Genomic DNA, 19,592 nt, shown 5'->3' on the forward strand with positions numbered 1-19,592 from the left:
TGCTTAAGCCCTACCACTCAGTGCACGGGGGGTATTTTCAATCGACATCCAGCCCTATTGCCCATGCCATCTTGGACGAGCTCTTTTTGTCCCCACCTACACACATGCTGCCTCGTGCACACAAATACACGCACATACTTAGAAACCTTAGGGTTTCTACTCTGCCTGTAGAAACTGTCTAATGTTTGCTAAAGCAGAGTCCCATTGGGAAATTGACTCAGTTCCTGGAAATTCAAAAGCAGTAGAAATAAAATCTGTATCTTCTATGCTGAGATGAACAAGGAAATTTTAGAAACTAACTAGCATTTACCAAATATTTTCCATGTTTTAACTACTCTTCTAAGGCTCTAATGTGGACAGTATTGTTTACTTCTGTCATATTTATAACTCTATGGACAGCTCCTATCATAAGACCGATGAAATTCTTAAAAAATATTTAGTAAATTATTTCCAAATGAACTTGCCCAAGGTCACACAGTAAGTAGCAAAACCAGATATGAAACTAGGATGTAACTGACTTCAAAGACATCTAAGCCATTAAACTGTACCACCTCCATGTCTACATTATACATCCTCTGAGATTCTGTAACTTTCTTTTTATGGACTGAATGTTTGTGTCCTCCTAAAAGTCATATGTTGAAGCCCTAATCCCCCAGGTGGCTGTATTTGGAGATGGGGCTTCTAAGGAAGTAATTAAGGTTAAATGAGCTCAGAAGGATAGGGGCTTTGATGCAATAGGAATAGTGTCCTTAAAGCAGAGACACCAGACAACTCACTCTCTCCCCCTCCCTACATAAATACTGTGAGGAAAGGCCATGTGAGAGCATATAATGAGAAGGCAGTCAATTGATAGCCAGAAACAAATCTTCATCAGAAATCAAATCAGCTAGAAACTTGACCTTGAACTTCTAGCCTCTAGAACTGTGAGGAAATAAATTTCTTTTGTTTAAGCCGGTCAGTGGCATTTTATTATGACAACCTGAGGCAGACTAATACACTCTAATATCTAAAATTCTCCAGCCTTGAACTTTGTATGACTCTGTGTCCTGAGTTATTCTTGTGCACAAGAGGGTATATGCCATAAGGAAAACAAAAATATATGAAAGCATAGGAAACCATAACTCATTTAATATAGAGTCATGCGCAGAACACCAGCATATTCAAAAAGAAGAAAACAATGTTTTTCTATCAAGCTCTACCCATACCACCCACCCACTCCCAGCTGAAACTTTAAATGAGAAGGAAAGGTGGGTAGATTGTGACAAAATATTCAGTGTTATTGTATATTCAAAGCAGTTATTAAAAACAAATTGATGGAGAAATGATTCATAATTTGGATAAGAGTAACCTAAATATCAAAGCAGTAGTATCTTTTTACCTCAAGCATTCTTCCTGATTTATACTTTTTTACATAGTAGATAACAAGATCTACAAAGAAATATTTATAGCCATACCTCACAGTACTGAGTTGAAGCAGAGCCCAGAGCCCTCTGACTGCTGCAGGCTCCCTCCCTGGAACTTTGGAACCTTGGACAGCTCCAGAACCCACCAAGGACTTGTGGGCAGTGCCACACAGGCTCTGATGACCTGAGTAGGGAAATGAGACTAGGTCAAACAGGCTAGGCTCTCCTATCTGAGAGCCTTTCCAAATGGCCTCCACTTCAGTAAAAATATTTGAAGGCCAAATATACAATAACGTGGCGCTCTTGTGGAAAGACTCCTTGTGGTCTGCTGGTACAAACCATTGCACAGCTTCTTCCATGGATATTAGGCTTAAAATTATTCAGCACAATGTCCCCAGTATCTAATTTATTGTAGAAACACAGTAAATCATCCTTTCCTGCATCATCACAATACCAATTAGACATTTGCAGACAAGAAATCTGCACTTGCCTAGAAAACTCTTCTCAACACTGAAGAACATGACAGTCTGAAATTAGGATCTCACTGAAATGTTTCATGAGGCAGACCTAGTTTTTCTATAAAGAAGCTACCTCCCACATGTATCTGAAACTTATTTATTCCTCCCCCAAATTGGTGGCTGGCCATAATATAGTCATCACTGTAATGTAGAATGGATCTTGCTCAGAGGCATTCTCCTCAAGGATGTACACTAAACAGTCATAAGATTGTAGAATGTTAGAGATAAGGAGTGACAGGTAATCATTCAGTCCACCTGCTTCATTTTAGAAATGAAAGTCCAGAGTGTTCAAATAACTTACCAAAAGCCACAAAGGTAAGTGAGTACATTATATTTCTCAATAATTTCCTTTTCTTATACAAACCTCATCTCTGCTTACCTCCTCCCTCTTCTCTGGCCCTAGCTCTTGTTTCACTATGGCTTCAGTTGTAGACTACAAGGGAGGTGACATAACCCAGGCAGCTATCTTCCTGCAAACAGATTCTCACCGGAAAACTGGCACTCAGAGTCTTGGCAGAGAATGTGCTAAAGCAGGAGCAGAGAAATGGCCACCATCTGGACAGCATGATGCTTGGTGCCAAATGGGCCCCAGCCATAGGGAAGGAAGAAAAAGGAAGGGTGTCACGCGACTGCACACATTTATTTTCACTTCGAGGGGATTTGTTAGTAACCATGCTATTTGAGTGGAAGCTGTTGTAGGTGGTTCTGATGGCTGACAAACGTTTAGGCAAGGAGGAAACAAGGTGAGTGGTAGCCAGGCAATTTGCAAAAGATTTGTGAGCCAGAAATAGTCAACAGTATCTGATTACCATGTATGACTGAAAGGATGCATGTTTAAAGGGTAAAACTATGTGTATGCTTTCCCCCCTTGCTTTCCTCTCCTTTTTTAGAAAAGTAGTAAGCATAAGGATTTTTCTGACAGTACCTAGAAAAAAATCTTATATTTAGCACAACCCACTGACATCCCTCTCTTGTTGCTAACTTTTGATCATATTAACATTTTCCTATGCTACAGCTCTGCGTTGCACCTATGAAAACTATACTTACATACATAATGATTTTCAATGGTCAGTTAGCAGCATCAAAGTTGCTATAAATCTTTTCCTCCTAGTGATCCTGGTTTTCTATGCACATACTGGTTTTGGCAATAGTTTTTAAGTAATGTGTATTGTAAGTATTATTGTCCATGTTTGCTATGAAGATGACTCAAGTGAACTACACCATATCGGGGTGAGGGTTTTTTGAAGTGTCTTTTCCACTTTAAGAATCATGTTGCATTTTCCATAATGTAGTCACAATCTATCATCTCCATTGTTTGGCATTTTAAGGTTTACAAAACACCTTCACATACATGGTTCCATTTTAATTTTGACAGTAATAATCTGATGTTGGCAGCTATTCCTACTGGATAGAAATACTAAGAGCCTTACCACATAGAACTCAGCCCCAGAGAAGCATTGTAGCATGAGGAGCAAGCATTCACTATGCCTCAGATGGACTTGGATTTAACTCTCAAAACTTCTCGTAGCTCAGGACAAACAGAGTGAACATCTCCAAGCTTCAATAGTAGCAATCCCTGCCTCTAAGGCTCACATGCATCCAAATAAGATAAAAATGGGAAGGTCGTTGGTATAGTGTGGCAGGCACTAGTCTATGTCTTTTTCCCTTCTCAACTAACTCCAGCCCTCATGCTTTCGTATTATACATGGTGCCTTCCTTTTCCTTCTTTTGTCCTTTTTATAACCAGTGAGACACATTCTGAAATATCTGTATGAAATGAAGAAAATAAAACCTTTGGCCATGAAACACATCCATGAGAAATAGTTGATACAAGGGGAAAATATTATGCTCCAAAATGGAGCTACAGCCCAATCAACACTATTATTAATCATTAACATAATACGGTCATTCCCCTTTTATTTTTTTAAAGGGCTTTAAGACCTACATTATAAGTAACCAGAAGGTAATACTTCTTATTTTTTCTGTTTTGCAGAAAACATATTTAAATCCATATTTAAATTCATATTTAGTAAAAAGTTGGCTACTCATAACCAAAATGCTGAAATCTAATAAGCTTCTTCTGAAATGATTTTATTTGTTGCTGCAGTAATATAAAATCTAATGGCCAAGACAAAAAAAATGCATCTGCTCCAGCTGATCCATTCAAATTCTGTTCAAGCTGGGATGATAGCCTCAAGGCAAAATCCTCAGTACTTGGAATATCCTTTCAGCTCATCAGGATTCAACGTCTGTGAAATAAAACTTGACGCCTTTAACAGTTAATTCTTCAACCAAGGAGAAGTCGCTGCATCCCTTCTAATAGGAATCCATTTGTTATATTGTGTCTTTCTTTGACTATGACCAAGGCTGGACGACCGTATAATTTCATTACTCTTCAGAAGAGCATTTAAGTACGACTTACAAATAGAAGGCAGAAGGATATCCTCTTCCTTAGGTGAGGGATGCTTCTGTCTGTTCTTCCTGTTTCCTTCCACATGGAGAGTGCTAGGCTATCTCTTTTAGCCTCTCTTTTCCCCTCCAAGCCTTCCTTTCAAGGCAGTAGGGCTAGCTCAACCCTATTAGTCTCCAAGGGAAATTTTGGAAAGCAGAATCCAGCCTCCTCCTCCTCTTAATTTCTGTTCAAGAAATGACTGTCCCACTATTCTGTAATCTGGCAACCCAAGACACCAGGGACAGAGGAAACTTCCATAAATCCAAACAACATATGACCCAACTAGATGGAATAACCAGAAGTGGGCATTTAACCATGCAACTGAGACTTTTTGACCAAAAGTTACAATGATCTCTATAGCTATAATGGAGTTAGTATCTACCTTTTGAAAGGACAAAAGTATTCAATATTTAATATATTTTCTTATATATTTCTTTCATTGAATAAAGCCTACTACTCCAATTCCAAAATATAAAACCTGACGGGGAAGAAGCCACTTATTAAAATATATTTCACTTTTATACCATATTCACAATCAAATCTAGCTGCCCATTATTATGTATAGAATTTATATTATTCATATTTTATATAAATACACATAGATTTATATAATTTATGTTATATAGAATCAGATTTGATGTGATATACTGGAGGGAGAGAGATGAAAATTTTATCTATAAGATGCGAATTTCCACAAATTATGAGATGGGATATCTATTTTCTAATTCTTACTGCCCACGTGATGTTAAGTACAGGACAAGAGAATTTTAAAATTAACTATAAATAATATGTCTCATCGGTCATCATTTATAAATTTTTGAATATATACATATTAGGATAAACCCCCAAACAAATATTTATAAATCAAATAAATTGAGTCACTTTATATAACATTTCACTCTCTCCATGCCTAAAGTACCCCAAATATAGGTACCACAAGGGTATTGTGAAATTGAGTCGTTGTGGATAACATTTCACTTTTTCCGTGCCTAAAGTAACCCAAATATGGGTACCACATGGGTATTGTGAAGTCCTGTACTTTAAGCCCAGCATACTAGGCAATGAAAGAATAGGCCAGAAATGTTCTCATGTGTTCAGGTATTAGCTATTTTTCACAAGTGGCAGGTGGATATTTCCCTCCCTGGCCCTGGAAAGTCATCTTGAAACCAGGTCTTCTGGTGGGCCATGAAGGAGCTGCCTCAGGCTCAGGGGCCACTGTGGTCTGTCCAGCCTGTTCTACTTTAGATCAAGCAAGCTGTGTGCTCATTTAACTTTTCCTCACTGTCTCACTTTCTCTACCCTTTCAGTATCTTTAAGGCCATGTACGAAACTTCAATTTCCCTTCAGAATTCCAATTCAGAGCTCCATTTAATTTGGCAGTCTTTCCCTCTACTTATGACAAAAATGAGCAGCTTCACATTATCCAAAAACATGGTGAAACAATGTCTCTCCCTTACTTTGGGAATATATACAGTTTTGAGGTATAGCACAAGAATAAAGACATAATAAGGGGCTGACTAACATATATCTAAACACATTGGGAAGAATGGATTAAGGAAAATGCCATTATTCCAGGCCTTGTTTCATCAGAAATCTTGAAGGGTTTATATCTTAACATAAATTTACTTTTATGCAATCTGTTTACCTATACACTTTAAAGAATATTGGCAGGTCCAACAAGAACACTAGCGTCAAAGCAATTGAGGGAAGCAGGTATTTTAAGTTTCATTAAGAGACAATAAGTTTTTGTCTACTTTTATTTGGTGCATGTTTTAAATTATTATAGTCCATGTGTTATATAATACCAACTATATGGTCTTTGTAAATATATTTGCATAGTTAGTGTGTTCCATGAATCTTATTTCAGAATACAAAAGCAATAATTAAAAAATATTTGGTATAAAATGGAGCATGAGGATTGGTCAAGTTGAGACTATGATCCTGATGGGCTGGACCCCATGACCCATTTCCCAGAAGTCTTCTCCTGGGCAGCCCAAACCTTCTGCCCTCATTGCTGCTTCTCAGATACACCATGCCTGCTTTTGTTGCAGGACATTTGCACTTACTATTATTCTATTACCTGGAATTCCTTTCCCAAATTATTTATTTGGGTTCATCTCTTTTATTTGGATCTCCGCTTAAAGATTACCTTATCAGAAAGGCTATACATGGTCATCCCTATAAAATAGTTCTTTCCACAGACTCATACAGCATGAGTATCCTCACACTTATTCTACCTATTATGAGCTGAATGTTTGAGGCCCCTCAAATTTATATGTTGAAGCCCTAATACCCAAGTGAATATTTTTGGAGATGGGGCCTCTAAAGAAGTAAGTATGGTTAAATGATGTCATAGAGTGGGGCCTTAATCTGATAAGTGTCGCTATATGAAAAGATGTCAGAGAGCTCCCTCTCTTTCTGTGCATTCACAGAAGACCACATGACCACACAGCAAGATGGTAGTCACCTACAAATTAAAAGAAGAGTTCGCAGGATGAAATCTACCCTGCCTTATCCTTGATCTTGGACTTCTTAGACTTCAGAACTGTGATAAATACGTTTTTGTTGCTTAAGCCACCCAGTTTGTGGCATTTTGTTATGGTATAATGAGAAGACTAATACACTACCCTACCATCATAATTGCAAGGAAGAAAAATATGTCTTAAAATACGTTAATAAAATATACCTTCATTATACTTATCATGACCTATCATGACATTTCTGTCTTGGTGTGCCTCTCATTTAGAAGAAGGAAATATGAGAACAAGGTCTTTGTCTTGTTCATCTTGAACCCAGAGTAGTATAGATATTTGTTGGACAAATGAATGTTAAATAAATGAATTTTTAAAGTAATATTAAGCTTATTTTCTGTTATTGGATTATCCCTTTCTCTAGTTTGTCTGAAATGGGAAGATTTTTCCCAAACAAAAATCAGAAAACAAATGCATGTTATGTGTTCTCTAGTTTGTAGTTATGAGACACAGCAAGAATATGAAATGTACTTCTCTTGTGTCCAAAATAGAGCATACCACCACCACCACCTGTGATATTGAAGTGAGGAAGGAACAAGGGTAAAAAAGAGCAAAAGGAAAGTATGAACATTTCATGAGCAAACAGGGAAGCCATTCCAATTTAAAATTATTTTTGATAATGTATAATATGCTAGATAGCATGGAAATAAGACAAAAATACACCATTTCTTGCTATTTTGGGTGGAAGAGCAGTTACATTTTCTCTTATAGTTGTCAAATGTGTTCTTCCTGTATTACATGGATCCATAATAGCCAGCTAGAAGCTGTGGGCTGACGATTCTATTGATAGACTTGAGCAACACACTGCATGCAGTCTGTCAAGTTTCACATTTACATCTTAGACTCTAATCTGTTTTTCTTTCCTTCGTGAAATCAATTCTGTAGCAATTAAATAACCAGCCTACAAGGCATTTTAATAACCTAACCATTTATCTATATATAACCCAGAGAGGGAAAGGTAATTAGAAGTGACCTACTAGAGCTGGTGCATGGAGACATGTTAGACAAATCAGTGCTTCATCATTACTTTAAGGAGGTACCACTAAATCTGCTTCATTCTTGATTCAATTCTTCTCAGTGACATGCTGTTGAATCCTTTTATTTGGTTCCTAACAGACTCTAAAATGGTTGTCATTATCTGGGATTTTGTTTCATTTTCTGTGAATTTAAGGCATCACTGAAATAGACTCTGTTTTTAGCTGTAGGATGATATCGTCACATGCACACAGCATTGGATGAAGTAGGCTTTTAAAGATATGAAAAGGCTCAAGGAAAATGACTTTCCAGATTCTCATCCATTTGAGTGTTTTGAGCTGAGCCCTGCAGGTTAAAAATTTCTTGTCTAAGTGATTTAAGAAAAAATAACAAGGAATTGCCACAAGATCCAGGGAAATTGTGTTGTCTTTCTCTTTGAAAATTCAGCTTACTACCTTGGATCTATAGTTTGCATATGAGACAATTATGGCAAGGTCTAAAAAGCACAAAATTTGGCTGCAAAAGATCCAACTCTAACTCCTGGCTCTGCCTCTAACTAGCTACTGGAAGTCATTAAAATCCTGGAACCTGGATTTTCTCATTGTATAATGGTAATAAAAATATCATTCTTTGTATATAAGATGCACATTTTCTGTTTTAGCAACTGAAATCGAGCATTTTACAATGTATGGTTGCTTTTAAAAATCCTTGTTAGTGTTTGGAACCAACCAACCACTTAGGGCGACCCTAGACCCCAGAATTGTGAAGGTGAGTACTTGGTCATAACCCTGTCACAACCTTCCCAACTCATTTCCCTGGGTGGTTTCACACAGTCCCTTTGTTCCAGCTACCTTTTTTGCTGAACCCAAATTTGGAAACCTCTGGACTGAGAACCCAGGGATTTAATATGGGGCAAGCATGGCACAGAGAAAAGTAGATTTCCTTCACCTATTATCTAGTTCTATTACCTCTTTTCTATGTTAACATACCTACTACAGACACTTCAAATATTAAGTCACATAAAGAATACTTAGCAAACTCATCTGGGGTGAAGTGAAAGAAAATACATTTACAATAAGCATAACATAAAATTATTTCTAGGTAATTAAAAACATTTTGTCATGGTTAAATAGAATTATTTTTGTTTTCATAGTGGTACATTTTTAAAAGCACATTTGTAATCTAAGGCATGATAGATTCAATGAAATACAGTACCTGCAGCAGGGTTAGATTGAGATAATGTAGGTAAAAGTGCTTTATATATGACAAAAGCCAATACAAATGAAAAATATGATAGTAAGACACAGTCAGGAATCATTTGAAAGATAAGAAAAACCACTCTAGATATTTTAAGCATAAAGGAATTATCAAGTTTCTTTTTACAAAATCAGTGGGAGGATAGAGGAGCAGGCTCTACACATTGCCTCTGAGAATGACTCCCAGAATCCCCAAGTAGCACTAGGCTATAAGGACATTTGCTACCTCTGCCACAGTAAAAAAACTGGGGTACCTCAGCAAAAGTTAACTCCAAAACATTCAGTCTTCACTACTGTCCAGAAATTAGGGAATTACCACCAGGATTGTTCACTCCAGAGCCTGCCACACACGATAGATGCCTCATACTCAAAGGCCTGCTTCTCCATTAACACAAACCCAATGACAGGTCACAGTCACAGAAATATCCACTGCCTCCATGACTATGCTTGACAGAAAAAAAAAAAAAAAAAGAAAAGAAAGAAAGAAAGAAAGAAACAACTGAAAGGCAATCTCAGATTTACTTTCTCCCTTCACATTTCATGTGGGTGTACCTAACAAGCCAAACCTAAATCACACTGAGACCTTTGGGTACAAAGGAGTCTTAAATGTAGTTTTCAGTTTTACAGCATCAGAATATGAGGAGGCACACTAGGATGAGGGACATAAATGTAAAGAGATTTAGGGAGGAGCAGGAGATCATATCTCCCTCTTCCCCTTAAAATGAGAAAACCTGCTTGATAATAGTTTTCTTTAAAACCCATCCAAGCCCTGGGATGTAAAATGTACCCCATTGCCTCTGTTTGTGTGACCTACAAGCTTAGAATGTTTTTCACATTTTAAAGGATGGAGAAACATAATAAGAATATGTGCTATATATGCTAGATAACATGTGACTGCAAAGACACACACAAGAACAGTTTGCTGATCCCTAATCTGGAGATTAGCATCTGAGACTTCCTTGATTTGTGTCCCAGTGAATTTCTGGCTTCATCTGTAGAACCCAATGTCCAGGCAAAGCAAACTACTTAAAGTTACCCAAAAACATGTTTTGCTTTTAATATACCCACAACTTTCAATATGCTATTTCTTTTGCCTACCATGACATGATCAGATATTTATTTCAGAAAATTAACTCTAATAACTATTTCAGGGATGAGTTTTGATAGGTTGTAGGGATAAAGGTGAGATAAAGACAGGATTCAGGAAGAAGGCCAATTGGTTCAAGGAGATGATAACAAAGGTTTGAAAAAAAAAGCACAGCTGATGGTGTAGTGGGGAAAAATAGGAAGGTTTTGTGTAAGTTTGTCTTAAAATATCATAGACTAGATGGCTTAAACAATAAGTATTTATTTCTCACAGTCCTAGAGAATGGAAGTCCAAGATTAGGGTACCAGCATGGCTGGGTTCTTGGTAAGGGACCTCCTCCTAGTTCACAGACAGCTGCCTTCTCACTGCTACCTCAATATGGTGGAAAAAGAAAGCTCTGATCCCTTCATCACTTTATAAGGGCACAAATCCCATCCTGGGGGCTTTGCCCTCATGGCCTCATCTAAACTTAATTACCCCACAATACCATTGCATAAGGGATTAGAGCTTTAACATGCTAATTTGGGGGACCCAATGCTCAGTCTATAGCAGATATGTAGCATATTTATTAGTTATGGGTACCAAGAAGGAGTCTAGGAAGCCAACAAAGCTGAGGAATGTAGTAAGAGTATGAATGGTGCTATTTGCATTCACAGTAAAGCAATTCTGGGAAGAAGATACTAGCCATTGCATTTGTAGTTTCTGTGTAAAGCATCCATGTGTAAATATATTGTAAGCAGCTAGATACAATATACTTAAATAGAGGTGAAAGGTCTACATTGAAGTTAGAGTTTTGAATGACTGATTTGGCACTATGAGTGTAGACACAATCATTATGGTCAAGATTGGAATCCAAGAAACACTAACAACCTACGTGGGGCAAAAGAATTAAAGCTGCCAATGAAGAAGACTAAGAAGTGATGAGAATAAGAAATAACCAGGACAAAATGATGTAAAAAAAATGATCAAAAAAGAGTATGTTTCATGGTGCCAAGTGCTGTAGAAAAATCAAGACCAAGAAAGATTGAGAATTATTATTGTATTGGCCATTACAGTATCACCATAATATCACTACTCTCCTCTGAGGGTCTGGGAATTAGGGAAGTGCAGAAAACAAGTATAGTCTCATCAGAGAACTATTCTATAATTATTAAAAGCTATAGATTCAGACAGTTGTGGTGTTAAATCCTGGATCAGCTCCTTATTTTCTGTGTGATCTAATTTACTTAACTTTTCTAGATGGCAGTTTCCTCATCTTTAAAATGGGCACTACATTAATTACATATGACTATTTTGAGATGTTCATAAAATAATAAATGCTAAAATGTTTGATACACATCAAATATTTAATAATCAATATAAATTATTATATATCAAACATTATCAAAATTGTGGGTTTATAAGGAGACAGGAGGGCACAAGATCAAAAGAAAAACATAGTTTTCAATTTTGTAAAGTAGGAATACTTATATAGACTTAATGTTTATAGAAATAGAGCTTATAATCAATCAAAAATATTCCTAAAGGATATAGAAAAAGAGCACAGGATAAAAGGGTAAAAATCAAGAGCACAGATGAGAAATCAGAATCAATTTTAAGGAATTCAGCTCATATGTATATATGTATATATGTATGTATGAGAGAGACATGGGGTGGGAGTAGAGCAGAGAGAGGAAAGAGATAATAGAAGATGGGGGAGTTCCCTTCTGGTTAATAAAATTACCGAGAAAGCCAGTTTAAAGCTTCCCAAAGGACCCATCTCTGTGAGGCATTAAAATGTCACTGGAAAAAAATTATTTTTATCTGAACTTCTCTCAAAGAGAGACTGCAATATTACATGTGAAGGAGGCAAATTTGATTGCTTCTTGAGGCTAGGCAAAGTAAGACATCCTCCTCTTAGCCGGCAAGGCTTGAGCTCAAGTGTTAACAACAGAAGGTGGCTAAACTGCTTTCCAAGAAGTAAGGCTCTGCTGGCCTGCGGGGCTGCTGCTTTGTCTAGTGGGATGTGCGAGTCTGGGGCCAGAGTGGAAATCCGTGGAATAACAGAAGAAGGGCTGAGCTGGCACCTGCCCCTCCTTCCTCTTTACCCACTATCTTAACAGCACTAGTTTGAAAGGCTCTAAGGCATCAGCCTACATGGGGTGCTCAAATCTTGGCATCCACCAGGAATGGAAATTTTCTGGGGAAGATCCAAGTGATGGGAAGTGGGTTAGGGTTAATGAAGAGTGGTGGGAGTGATGAGAGATTCTGAAAGAAATGTAAAACAGCTAGAGAAGGTAGAAATTTTGCAGTGGCTAATACAAGAGAAAAGGGTATGATCAAGTGACCAGAATTCTCTGTACTTTCTACCTTCTCTTGTAGGTCCTCCATTTTACCAATTTTTTCTGCTGACTTTCTCTGGAACTCTGTTTTCCTTCCCCCTTCTTTCCCACTTTTTTTTTTTTTTTAGAGATTTTATTTACTTATTCATGAGAGACACACACACACACATAGAATGAGAGAGAGAGGCAGAGACACAGGCAAAAGGAGAAGCAGGCTCCATGCAGGGAACCCGACATGGGACTCAATCCTGGGTCTCCAGGATCACGCCCTGAGCTTAAGGCAGTGCTAAACCGCTGAGCCACCCGGGCTGCCTTTCTTTCCCACTTTGTGACTCCACCTTATCTTTGACCTTTTTCTTAGCTCAGTATTCAGCACCCAGGTCCATGGCTTCGCTGAGTTCTGCAGGTAAACACGAGCTTATTTGTCCTTATTAGTAGGATATCATGCTTTCTTTTGCACTGGTGGGGAAAGGAATGATAAATTCCAGTTTCAATGACCAAAAAAATAGAGTCTAAAGTATTTAAATATGCCTTCCTTTTCACACATACATAGTTGGCTCTCATAGTTTGCTCAGTTCCTCTCAGAGACTGCCCTTACCAAAGCCCCTCAGTCCATCCAGTTCAAGAAGAATCAAGCGGTTTGTGTTAAATGCGTATATCCAAGCCGGAGTATCAACTTCAAAATAACACATTTCCTAGGAATAATGACTGTTGTAGTTAATGACCTGTAGCGTGCTTTGGTCTGTCAACTCCTCCCAGCTGGTTAATACTCCCTCAGGAAATGCCTGGTGTCTCAATCATTATTGACTAATTACTCAAGCTTTCCTGGATGCTTCTGTGTTTCTGACATCACACCTCCAACAGCTGTGTTTGATTATCCACTAACCAAATGTTGTTGTCTAATTTCAGATCCTTCTAGACTAATATTGATCGATGCTCTAGTTTACTTACACATAATTTCCAAAAAAAAAAAAATTTAAGAAAAGAGAATATATTGTAAAATGCAACTTCCCACACAATGCAGGCTTTCTTTCTGAGATAACTAGGAGTCCTGAAATACTAAGCCAGTTAACTAACCCCTTTTGAGCTTCATATCATCCTTTCTAAAATGAGTATAATAAGGGGCACCTGGATGGCTCAGGGGGTTAAGTGTGACTCTTGGTTTTGTCTCAGGAAATGATCTCATGGATTGTGAGATCAAGCCCTGCATCAGGCTCCACACTCAGCTGGGCATCTGCTTGAGGATTCTCTCTCCTGCTTTTCCCCCAACTAGCATGCATACACTCTATCTAAAATAAATTTTAATAAATAAATAAATAAATAAATAAATAAATTTAGTTTTGAAACAATAGTATAAATGAGGATAATAACGTCATCTACTATCACAGGGATCTTATAAGAATTAAAAGACAATGCAGAGAAGGGCTATAGTATAGCATATGATAGTAAGTATTGAGGAAGTGGTATATTACTGATAAATAAACTGGTACTTACTATTTTCTATGGGTATAGAAAATTTTGCACTGTTTACATGCTGACCTCAATCCTAATTTTTTGGACCCTTTCTCCTAAAACAAATCCAAAAAAAGATTTACACACTCATGGCTTCTTAGCTCTGAGAAGAAATATATGGAAGGAAGGGGAGAGAAACAGGACAGATTTCTTTTCTCACACAATTAGTTTTTGAATATAAAATTGCTTAGCCAGCTGTGCATTTTATGGCCTCCATTACAATAATAATACTAGAAGTGATGTCAAATTCCATTTGAGTATGGCTGTAAAAACCTTGCTCCTATGAATTATCCTGTATTATTTTCTAAAAAGCACTGAGAAATAAGTAGGTAAGATATATTGCCCCAAATAACAGAAAAAGGAATGACAAACCAAGACTTGCCCTACCTAAGCTCAGAGTGAATGATTAATGCCTGCTCAGGGCTGTGATATGACCTCACACTCATTTCAGTTCCATGGTGGTCCACAGGCCAGCCAGAGCTTCCCGAACAAGCATGCCAGTGAGAACTCCTTGAAACCCCAGCCCCATGTACATGCTAAAAATAAGAGTGAAGGAGAAAGAAAATAGAGGGGGGATGTACAAAATTGTATACTTCAACCAGATTAATGGTTTCCTTTTTTTTTCAGTGGCCCTCAAACATGACCCTCAAATGTGAAAGTGGTAAATGACCTTAATGAAAAATCATGAGGTCAAAGTTCTGAGAGGTCAAGGTTCTGATATGCTTAAGACACAGATTTGTACACTCAGACTAAAAAATAAAAATTGTCTGGTGATGAGTTTGAGGCCACAGGCCAGTGGGAAGACTGGTTGCATGGAAGCCAGCTGGCTGGGAGCCTCTGTGCCTGCTCAAGACAGAGCTTTGTACCAGACAGGTGCTACTGAAGTGGCCATGGCCCTGTAGTAATGCAGCCTTGGGAACAGCAGCGCCCTTCAGGGCAGAAGAGCTATTATCCTTGCAGAATTTCCCTGTGTCTCCTGTATGTCTCATACCAACCACTTGGTCTCCTTGAAATCTGGTAGAAGAAATACTAACTAGGGACTGAAAAGACTCAAACATGCCTCATCTCATGTGATCTGTTGTGTGAACCATTTTAAGTCAATGGCCTGAGCATTCTTTTTCTTAATTTCCAAAATCCTATTACACCCTTTAATAGAGTTCTTTTGTGAATAAAAATGATTCAGTGCTTTTAAGTACAAGATCCTTGCTGCTTACAAATGCCAGCTGGAATCTCACAAGTGTAGTAAGTTATAAATGTGAAAGTAATGGACTTTTGATGGAACCGTAGAACTGTATATATTCTTTTAAATCATAGGAACAAAAATATACAGCTCCCAATTGTTATAAGTAAAATCACAATAATTTACCTGTATGTAGGCTATCATTTCAACATTTTTAAGCCAATGCATGAAAGGAAAACATATTGTGAAAATTTTATGTGTTAATAACTAAAAATAATGGCATTATTCATTTCAGCAAAATGTTTGAATGTAGCCTTTCATTTAGAATTTACTCCATATCTAACTATCAGGTAGGATCACAAAAGAATTACTTAACAGCAAGAGCCTTGATTCTCATTTTAATTTCTGTATGGAACTCCTGATGACTTGAAAGAGTGCAATTGAAATGGGAAAATGCAGTTTGATCCCAATAATGGCAGGAGAATTGTGCAGTGTGAAATTTCAAGCAGTAAAAAGCATATAATTTACTACTGTAAATATTTGGAAAATCAGGATCTAACTTATTTGCTTTATAAAGGAAAGAGACCTTGGGAAGATGTGCTGTAAGGAAGATTTTTGTATTGCTTATCAAAATGATTTCATAGTTAGCCTTGCCATGCTAAACATGCCCTTCACTGAGAAATAGCAGCCCAGGAACAAACTCATTTCCGATAAAGCTGATGCAGCTGTTTGATGCACAGAGGCGCTCATAAGGATTCCAGAAGCAGGAGTAGTGTTTATTCAGTATACTGGCAGAAAAGAATCTTTCATTTAGATGCTCAGATCACATAATGAGATTTACCAAAAGCAATGGTGGCACCAGAAGCTGTCAAGATAAAAGCAAAGGGATGGGGATTTCATTTTACATCAAGCGAGCCATCATCTTCCTACAATGAGCTTGTAAAAATAGACCAGTTATGCACAAAAGCAGAATTTTGAAGATGGGTCAGTGTTGTGGCCTATAAAACTTGCTCTTTTCATATCAGTATAGTAATAACATACCAGTAGATGATGTGAGTTTGTTTCTCTATCATTAAGGGGTAACGATTTTGTGCTCACCACTCCAACCGCAGTGATTCAACTGAGAAAGGTGGTTTGTGTGTGTAGGTGGTTGGGGGGGTGGGGGTTGTTTCATCAAAGCATAGGCACATGAATGATATCAGAGGAACTGTGGTCTGTTCCATACAACACAGTCATGAAAAATAAGCCATAGTTGTTCTGAATTTAGGCGCTATCCAATTGAATTGACCATCTTCTTTGGATGACCACATCAACTGTATCTCCACAGTGTGAACTTTAGTATCTTATTTTTTTTTTTTAATGTAGGCTCCAATGCAGGGATTGAACTCTTAACCCTGAGATTGAGATCTGATCTGAGATCAAGAGTCAGATGCTTAATCAATTGAGTCACCCAGGCACCCCTGAAATCTAGTATCTCTAACCTAAATCAGTGGGCTCTAGTTCCCTAGATAATGCTGTGCACTGAGCAGAATTTATTTTCAGGGCTCAGATGAAGCAACAAGCATCTCTGTAGTGGAGCTTTTCTCTTTATAGCAGTGTAGTGCAAACTGAAAGGAAGTTGCAAGGGTTGCCTTTCTTGGCCTGTGCGCAGAATCGTGCGCAGAATCGTGAGGAGCAGATGCCAACTCGTGGGCCATCCCTTGTGAACTTAGCCCCACTTATTCCTAATCCATGCCAGAAGGCCTGTGAAACAGAGTCAGAAGCTTTCTAAATGGAAGACAGTGTCCTGTCTGGCAGAAAGCACACTGGCAAAGTCAAAGGGCAGAAATGGAATCTTACCTGCTCTCAGGAGTTACTTATCATTTACAAAAGATGCTGATTACCTCCCTACCCAGCAATGTAGGAAGTGAACCAGAACTGCAAAAATGTATAAGAGACACAAAGCACATTGGAGGACATTCTAAGACATTAACCTTTATGAAAAGAAAGAGAGAGAGAGAGAGAGAGAAGAAAGAAAAAGAAGAAAAGAAAGAAAGAAAGAGAGAGAGAGAGAAAGAAAGAAAGAAAGAAAGAAAGAAAGAAAGAAAGAAAGAAAGAAAGAAAGAGAAAAAGCTTCCTTCACTGTAAAGGCCACTGTCAAGGAAAATAACTATAGAAATTTACTCTGGAAAATCAGTCACTTTTAAAAGAGTCCTTTCTCAAATTAGTCTAAATATCATGTCTCTGGGGCCAATTTTTACTTCATCTTTACCAAGCAGAGACCATGACTTTGATTCTGGCTGTGAACATTGTGCTTAAAATCTAATGCAGAGGATGTGAAGGAGCACAACATTATAGGATTTATACTAAGGCTTAAAGCCTTGAACAAAAGCTCTAGGCCCACGCAGGGGGAGAAGGACCTAATTGGCCAATTATATGAGGAATACTTCAAAAGAATAAGAAGGAAGGCAGGAAGGATGGAAAAGAAAGAGAGATGGCAACTCAAAAGAGCAATAGCCTCAAGTCTATAAATACTAGAGGAAGTAAGAACAAAATCAAAAGTTAAAGTAATTTTAATTCAAAAATTGTATACCAAAGAGTCAGGTTCAACCATCACTTTTATTCTCGTTAGTCATCCTCAGGCCTTTCTTACCTGGAGCCCCTCAGAGACCGAGGCCCTAATACCTTAGGGCATTCTAGGGTACCTAATGAGTGGGTTCACTTTCCTCCTCAGTATCCAGAGTACCAGTTATATACCATCTGGGAGAGAACCAAGAAAATAGGAACTCAAATCACTCAAGTAATTTTCATTTTTTGTGGTTCGAATGAGGAACTCAATTTAAAGAAATAATTTCCCGGGGTGCCTGGGTGGCTCAGTGGGTGAAGCATCTGCCTCTGGCTCAGGTCATAATCCCAGGGTCCTGGGATCAAGCCCCAGCTCCGTGAAGAGTCTGCTTCTCCCTCTGCCTCTCAACTTGCTCATGCTCTCTCTGTCTCTCTCTCTCTCATAGGAACACATTAAAAATCTTTAAAAAAAAAAAAAAAAAAAGAAAGAATTTCCCAAAACACTCAAACTATGTCCTCTGTCTCTGCCTGCTTCCCTCCCCTCAATTAGGATGAACCTAAACCTAAATACACCACATTTTACCTCGACCCTCTATCCTCTCTCTATTCCTAATCCTCCTCCTCTTGAAGATTTCATCTTCCTAGAAGCCTTTGCTGACCTCTCCCAGGCGGTTTTTGCTATGTTCTTCCATTTCCCAAAGTACTTGTTGCTTCCTTCTGTTTTTAGCACTCAGCATTGCATTGTCATCAACTGTTAATTGTCCCTTTTCCCCCTTCCTTGAGTTCAAGAAAAGTATCTTGAGTTTTTTAAATTCCCATAGACTGACTTTGATTCTAAAATAGGAGGTGCTCTCTATGTGTCTACTGCTTGATTTCAAAAAACTTTATAATATCTGCCTAAAGTATTTTAGAGTAGTAGAAGCTATGATCTTGTCTGATACTTAATGACCTTTATTATCGGTTAAAATGTTCATCAAATCCTATTCTTTGGAATCTCGGTATTCCTTAAGTGAATTTGTGGCCAATACCATACACAAATATAAACTCCAAATAGATTTAAAACCCTAAATATAAAACCTAAAACCATGAAACTCTGGGATGCCTGGGTGGCTCAGCGGTTGAGTGTCTGCTTTGGCTCAGGGCATGAACCTGGAGTATCCGGATGAGTCCCACATTGGGTTCCCCGCAGGGAGCCTGCATCTCCCTCTGCCTCTGTCTCTGCCTCTCTCTCTCTGTGTCTCTCATGAATAAATAAAGTCTCAAAAAAATTTTTTAAAAATGAAACCTAAAACCATGAAACTCCTAAAAGAAATATGGGCATAATCTCTTGGACATCAGCCTTAGCAACATTTTTCTGGATATGTCTCCTTAGGCAAGGGAAACAAAAACAAAAATAAACAATTGGGCCTACATGGAACTATAAAGTTTTTGCCTAGCAAAGGAAACCATCAACAAAATGAAAAGGCAACTTACTGAATGAGAGAAGACATTTGAAAATGATATATCCAATAAGAATTTAATATTCAAAATATGTAAAGAACTCATATAATATCCAAAAAACTAATAATCTAATTTAAAAATGGGCATAGGACCTGCATAGATGCTTTTCCAAAGAAGACCTACAGATAGCCAACAGATACATGAAAAGATGCTCAATACCCACTAATCACTAGGGAAAAGCAAATCAAAATCACAATGATATCACTTTACACCACTCAGAATGACTAATATCAAAAAGACAAGAAATAACAATTGTTAGTGAGGATGTGGGGAAAAAGGGAACCCTCATGCACTGTTGGTGGGACTGTAACCT

The 19,592-nt window shown here is 37.9% G+C and overlaps 1 pseudogene; it reads right to left on the minus strand.

Annotated features, from left to right (window-relative positions):
* The window catches only part of LOC140633861 (DDB1- and CUL4-associated factor 13 pseudogene), a 209,846-nt pseudogene that overhangs the window by 124,870 nt on the left and 65,384 nt on the right, over positions 1 to 19,592 (minus strand).

Source organism: Canis lupus, chromosome 1, assembly GCF_048164855.1.
Source record: "Canis lupus baileyi chromosome 1, mCanLup2.hap1, whole genome shotgun sequence".
NCBI lineage: Eukaryota > Metazoa > Chordata > Mammalia > Carnivora > Canidae > Canis > Canis lupus.